This window comes from Leopardus geoffroyi, chromosome A2 (assembly GCF_018350155.1).
Source record: "Leopardus geoffroyi isolate Oge1 chromosome A2, O.geoffroyi_Oge1_pat1.0, whole genome shotgun sequence".
NCBI classification, from domain to species: Eukaryota; Metazoa; Chordata; class Mammalia; order Carnivora; family Felidae; genus Leopardus; species Leopardus geoffroyi.
In genome coordinates, this window is record NC_059331.1 from 110,973,046 (window position 1) to 110,980,515 (window position 7,470).

Sequence of the window (7,470 nt, forward strand, 5' to 3'; positions counted from 1 at the left end):
ATCTGCAACCCATATATATGTATACTAATTCATACAGTCACTTATAGATGGTAGAACATATATGTATATTTTCCTAACTCTCCACGAATACTATGAAGATTCTTCGAGTCACCTTGCATTGACAAGCAGTTTTCCCATTTCCCACTTCCTATGGAAAATACCCTTTGTTTTCTAGGCATTTACTTACTACTTCTGGTGAGTTCTATAGAAAATAATTTTAGTCTTCCATTTAGCAGATGCTGACAAGAATCAAACATTACAAGAGTGGACAATGAAGAGAGTATAGAGGGGTAAGGATAGGGTCCAGGGCTCCACATCTCTATCAGCTCAGGTATCAGTCATCTTTCTCAGCTGAGAACAACCACCAGAAGACAGTATTAAATTAGCGGAGACAAGGGGCGCCTGGGTGACTCAGTAGGTTCAGCATCTGACTCAGGTCATGATCTCATGGCTCATGAATTCAAGCCCTGCACCGGACTCTGTTGTGACAGCTCAGAGCCCAGGGCTTGCTTCAAATTCTGTGTTTCCCTCTATCTCTGCCCCTCCCCTGCTCATGCTCTGTCTCTCTATCTCTCTCAAAAATAAATAAACATTGAAAATAATTAAAACAATAAATTAGAGGAGACATGACTAGAAGTAGTAAGAGGGAAAATGGAAAGAGACTTAATTTTGGATTAGAATACTAACATTAACTAAAGATAGACACCTATCTCCGTGTCACACAAGAAGAACTTGAAAGGCCAAATAACCACACAACGTCTACCATATACGGGATGGAGCCTGAATCAAATCCGAGTCTGTCTAATTCCAAATCCTTTCTACCATTTTGCTATTTACAGCAGAACTGCCTGGATCCACAGTGCTTTGCTGTTGCAGTGGCCTGAGGTGAGAAGACTTTTGTAGCCCCTTCTCAAAGCAACCTGAATCTAGGTTTTCTGATAATTTTTGAGAGTCATAGTATGCACTGGAAGTAAAAGGAAGAGTTAAGAGAAGTGCTAAGACATGGAGGCAGTAGAGCCTAGTGACTTTGTCTATGGATTCTGGAGCCTAACCTTTTGGGATTCAAATTCCTGGTTTACTAATTACTGCCTGTGTTCCCTTGGTCAAGTTACTTAGGTTTTTGTGTGCATAGGTTTCTTCATCTGCCAAATAGGGGCAATAATAACACCTAATTCTTGAAGTTGTTTTTTTTGTTTGTTTGTTTTTGTTTTTTTAACATGAAGTAATAACTACTGCAAAGCACATAGAATAATGCCTTTCACACAGCGGGTATTCAATTCATGTTGTAAGCCCTTTTGATATAAATGGCAAGACACTAATATTATAGTTAAACATGGGGTAGAAACCAAGAGGGCAATGAAGATCAAAAATGTCTAAAGTAGACAAAACGGCTTAGTGAATGGGGGGAGAAGAAAGAGAAGAGAAGATGCATAGGGACTTGTAGGCAAGTTGGACAGAAGGAGTAAAGTGCAAATGTCAAATAATGACAAGTCAAAGAATACAGTTTAACAATACAGACATTGCCAGGGAGTGAGAAGGAAACCTATCTTGCTTCCTTTCTGGCTGATTGTAGAAGCAGGAAAGCAAGAGCTTCCTATGGGGAGCTGTAAGGGAGGCAAGGACTCTTAGGGAGAGCCTAGAAGAGCCAAGGGAAGTTACGACAAATCAACAGGATTAAACACACATTTGCCCTCAGGGGACTGGGCCATAGAGGTCATACAGAGGATGATGGAAATGAGGGGAAAAGGATTATTGAAAAAGAATTTTGTGGGACAAAATGAGGACAATAAATGTGTGCTGTGAAAGTGGGTGGGGAGAACAAGAATGAGGAAGTCCTGGAGTAGGAGAAAGAAGTAGGACATTCCATGAAGTGGAAAAGAGTCAACAACTTATTCTCCACGCACTAAGAGACTGAAAGATAAACCAGGTACGTGGCCAAGGTTGAAGAATGAGTGTAGTCAGGTGAAAAACGTACAATCATAGAATTGTGCAGATGAAGAGTTAGAGATAGCTTACCCTAAACTCTTTTTTTTTTTAAGTTTATTTAGTTTGAGAGAGAGACAGAGAGACAGAGAGAGGGAGAGAGAGATCAAGGGAGAAGCAGAGAGAGGGAGAGAGAGAGAGTCCCAAGCAGGCTCCACACTGCCAGCACAGAGCCTGATATGAGGCTGTGCAGAGCCTGATGTAGGGCTGGAACTCATGAACCACGAGATCACAACATGAGCTGAAGTTGGACGCTTAACCAACTGAGCCACCCAGGTACCCCTTACCCTAAACTCTTACCTCATAGACGATCTCCAGCTCTGTTTGACTCAGAAAATCCATACAGAGCATGTATGTCTCCATCCACGCAGTCATGGCTCCATCCATGCTGCACATGGAGTGGTTAGGACATAGAAATCCTTTTCACACTTTTGGGTAGATGCAAATTCAGGGTGAGAATGGGCTATTCGCAATTTATTAAGCCGGCTGGGTTTTCTAATGGCTAATCTATTAATTTCAGGGTTTCTGACAAGGGTATGATTTTAGACCAACCTTGTTTAAGGAAGTGAAAACATTAGCTTTCCAGACCTTTGAACAATTAACAGTCATATTTAAATTTGAATAAGTGACCCAGATTTTTCTTTAAAGTATTATTTATTTAAGTAGTCTCTACACCTGGGGTGCCAGGGTGGCTCAGTTGGTTAAGCGTCCAACTCTAGATTTCAGCTCAGGTCATGATCTCAGAGTTGGTGAGTTTGAGCCCAAGTCGGGCTCTGTGCTCTCTCTCCTCTCTCTTTGCCCCTCCATAACCCCCTGCCTCCGCCAAATAAATAAGTAAATAGATAGATAGGTAGATAAACAAATAAATAATAGTTTAAGTAATCTTTACACCCAACCTGGGGTTTGAACTCACAGCCCTGACATCAAAAGTCGCATGCTCTTCCAACGAGCCAGCCAGGTGCCCCAGTTGACCCGGATTTTGACACTGATCCTGATGTACATACAGTAGAAGCCTTTAGCCCTCAGCATGGCTGTAAGTGAAGCAGGAAATCTAATAGGTTATTAACAGAAGAGTTGGGTTAAATAGACTGTTGTTCCAGAAAGTTATAAGACTTTTTTTTAAGTAATCTCCATGCCCACTATGGGACTTGAACTCATGACTCTGAGATCAAGAGTTGCATGCTTTACCAACTGAGCCAGCCAGGTGCCCTAACATAAGACATTCCAAATTGTTTTGGGAGTACTTACATGTGTTCACATATTAAATATATTTTCCCAAAGACTCATTAAAATATATATATATAGCTAATGCATATCAACATATTTAACTTCTAGGACTCTTGTAGCTTCCTTAAGAAATATTACCCTTTTCTTCTTTGGCAAAATTTCAAAATCTATACAGACATTAACTTTCAGAAGTAAAGGACTTCTGTGTACATCTAAATATTGAGACATTAAAAAAAAATCTCAGACTGATAGAATCAATTTCATATTATATTTTGAACTGAATTGAAATCTCAACTCTAGGTGGCAGCTTACTCCATCACTTACTTAACGTTCATTTAACAAGCAGTAGATTCATTCACAGTTTTTCCATGAATGTATAATTTTGTGTAAAAATTAGTCCCTGGCTCACAGTAGCTGTTAAAAATAGATTTGATTTTAGGAAGAAAATCATGGCTTGAGATGCAGGTTCTCCTTATAGCTTGTCATTCGTGGTTTCATTAAGTTGATGGGATGAAACAAAAAAGAATAAAGATGAATGTTTTAACCAATTTTTTCTTTGAGGAATATAATCCTCTCCTGGCAACAGTTTCATGTCAAGGTTGTATTTTTATCATGCGGAATAGAATTCTGTATTAATATTTTTTTCCTGAACACACTAATTTTCAAAAATATGAAGGATGTCCAAAACTCCAGGTTCTCTGAGATTGTTTAATGATATTGATTTAACTGAAGAAAAAATATCCAAAAAAGAAAAAAGCAAAATGACTCATATCTTTGTTTCTTTGCATCTCATTGACAGAAAATAGCCAAAGCTAGAGTTTAATTAGGTTGTCAAGGACCAAAATACTCAGGCTGACTGATTAAAAACAATGCCCTCCTCCAACCCACTTACTCACAAAACACATCTGTATGAGGTGTTTTGTGCTTTTTTTTATATTTGTAAGGGCCCCAGCAATGGGTTGTGCAGAATAACTCCAGGCACTTACCACCCAAATAACTTGCTACACTTCACAGTTGTTTCATTTTTAGTCCCAGCAAGAGAAAAATGAGTAAGGAATTAAACTTTATCCTAAAATTAGGTTTTCTTTAAAATGGGGATAATAGCAATACCTACTTCTCTATGGTGTAGTAAGCATGAAATAAGATCATGTTTATACACAGTGACTGGCACTTGACATTCTGAATGTATGTATTGGTTATTCTTGTTCTTCCTATTCTCGTTTTTGTGAGTTTATTAATTAATTTATTTTCAGTAAATGCTACACCCACATGGGGCTCAAACTCACCACCCTAAGATCAAAAATCATATGCTCTTCTGACTGATAAATGTTATCAGCTAGAATCTCAAAGAGACTGGTCAATGTGACAAACTCATACAGAGATTTTATTTAGGCTTTCCTGGGCCTAGCCCTGTCTCCATACTCTTTTATGTGTAAAAGGAACATTAAAAAAAGCCATATGGCATGGGCGTAGGGGGTGAGGATATTAGTCACTGAAGTGAGAAAATGAACAATTTCCAAAATGTGTCTAATTGTTTATAAAAACGAATATAAAATTATATTTGGCAAAACTTGGAATGGTTTCTGCATTTCTTCTGATATATATATATATATATATATATATATATATGCATGTATATATGTGTATATATATATATCTGCACATATATATATCTACACATGTATATGTATATATACACATACATATATACATATACATGTGTAGATATATATACGTGTAGATATATATATATGTGCATATATATTTATAATATGTGTGGATGGAGAAAGAGGTATGCGTTGTAATGTCATCACCATCTGCACTCCCATTTTATTGAATGATATTCTTCCTAAAACTTGTGCTCATCACTTCATTTTTTCTCGTTGAATAGAACTTATTAGTGTCCATAATGAGCTACCTGGATAGCTGAGAAATGTAGTCTTTATTCTGAGTGATTATGTACTCAGTTAAAAAACCAGTGCTCTATTAAAAACCACAAGTAAAAGTGACACTATTTTATTTAAAAATTAGGAAGCGGGGTGCCTGAGTGGCTCCGTCAGTTGAGCGTCTGACTTCAGCTCAGGTCATGATCTCACAGTTGATGGGTTTGAGGCCCCGCGTTGGGCTCTGTGCAGATAGCTCAGAGCCTGGAGCCTGCTTTAGATTCTGTGTCTCCCTCTCTCTCTGCCCCTCTCCCACTCACACTCTGTCTCTCAAAAATGAATTAATGTTATCAAAAAAATTTTAAAAAAATTAAAAAAACTAGGAAGAAATGTCATGGATTATTATACCCTATTTACCCAATTTGGGCCAATGTGATTCTGATAAGTTAGATTTGAATGCATACTAAAAATTAAAAAGTAAGAAACCTCCAAGTAGGAGGTATAAAAGCTCTGCTAGGAATTTGATACACAACAAATTTCAAAACTGCCACATTTTCCTGAGGTGTTTGTGAAGTTTTCTGAAGCTAGTTTATAAGAGCCTCTTGGACTCTTTAAGTTGTTCTCTATGCCTCACTTTTACTTCCTAAGAAACTCTGAGAATCACAGACTTGTTTTTCAATCAAGAAAAAAATCAGTTTACATGTGAGAAGAAAAAATTTGTTAAGCACAGACTCATTTGGAAGCAAGAAAGTGTTTCTTTTTGAAAAAAGGCAATTGACTGTATACTCAGTTGACTCAGATGGGTCCATTGCTGCAGAGTGGAGAAAAAGGAGATAAATAAGGACATGGGATTTTAAAAAGAACTGCACTACATGTAGAGACATTTCTGGAAGTCAGTCAGACAGCAGCCTGGTACTCAAAGTTCTGGGAGGTGAATCTTGGTTTACAAAGCTGGGAAGAATAAAGCCCACAAGATATAAGTGAGTATCTAAGCACCCACAAACCTGTTGACTAAACACATTTCTCTTGTAATCTTCGAATTTCCTCTTATCATTAAAATTTTTGGTCAATTTTTCTTTCACAAAGATTACATAAGGAGTTTTATTTTGTTTTGTTTTGTTTGTGTGAGTGAGCCAATAATACATTTAGAGCAGAATATCAATTCAAAATTTTTTGGCTGATCTAAATTTTTTATTCACATGGCCCCCTTCGCTTGGCCAGAATTTCTTTTTACCACCCTACTGAGGTTCTCTTTTTGTACCCAAAAGCAGAATGCCTCACCTTAAAGAAGAATCTTGCATTTGCTACAAGTTGCACAGATAGAACTGGATTTAAATGATCCTCATCTCATATGAGGAAGTGATAGGAGAAACAGAGACCTCTTTCTCAAAGCACAGGAAACAGAATTTACTTTTTAAAAAAATTCATTGTCAAAAAGTTACCAAATCAAGTTTGGACTCCTAGGCCCATTTTAATGTTCCTGATTCCCTAAACTACACCATGGCCAACTCTCATATACGAAGAGGAAATGAACACTTCCCTTCTTGTCCAAAGTATCTAACTCAAGGATATTAGCCTTCAAAGAGACACAAACTCTGAGCTATAAAGCAACCCCTCCAAAGTGTAGTTCTGTCCAGATTTATGCCATGTGCTACCATTTAGAAAATCCAGGTGCTGTGTGTAGCTAAGTTTTATGAGGAATTTTCCACTTAACAGTCAGTGTTCTACATGGGCAACTTTTAATTTTTAAAAGCCTATTTAACTTTCAGTGTCACTAAACTTTAATACTGTAGTATTAGTCAGACTTACGGGAATTGCAAAAATGGAGATCTAGTTTTCTTTCTCCTGTTTCCTTGGAAACAGGCAAAATTTTGAGATAAAAAGCTTCCCAATTCCTTTTAGTATCTCTTTTTTTTCCACTATCTCCTCCTGGTCCATTCAGATTCATGGTGTCTTCTTCCTGTACTAAGTGCCCCTTGTAGGATTCCTCTGAGACCTATTTTATTCTCCAGAGTACTCTCTGTTCCCATTTACCTTGCTCCCCTCCCCAAGTCCAAACTCAAATTTCTTCCCCCACAGCTTTCCTTTAGGGATTATGAGAAAAGCAATCTGTTTGTCTCCCCACAGCCTTCCCTTAGGTACTACAAGGAAAGAATTTGTTTGAATCTTGTGTCAGTGATTAAGTTTTTTTAGTCTCAGGTTATTTACATTATTAAAGGAAAATGTTTGTTACCTAATCATAATAACTAATTGGAAATATTTCATTTAGGACAACAAAGTGAAATGAAATATACAGTTCTTAGTATAAAATGGAGTTAAACTGAATGACTTTTAATATTCCCTTTAACCCTGACATACTTTAATTTTATGAGTAAAT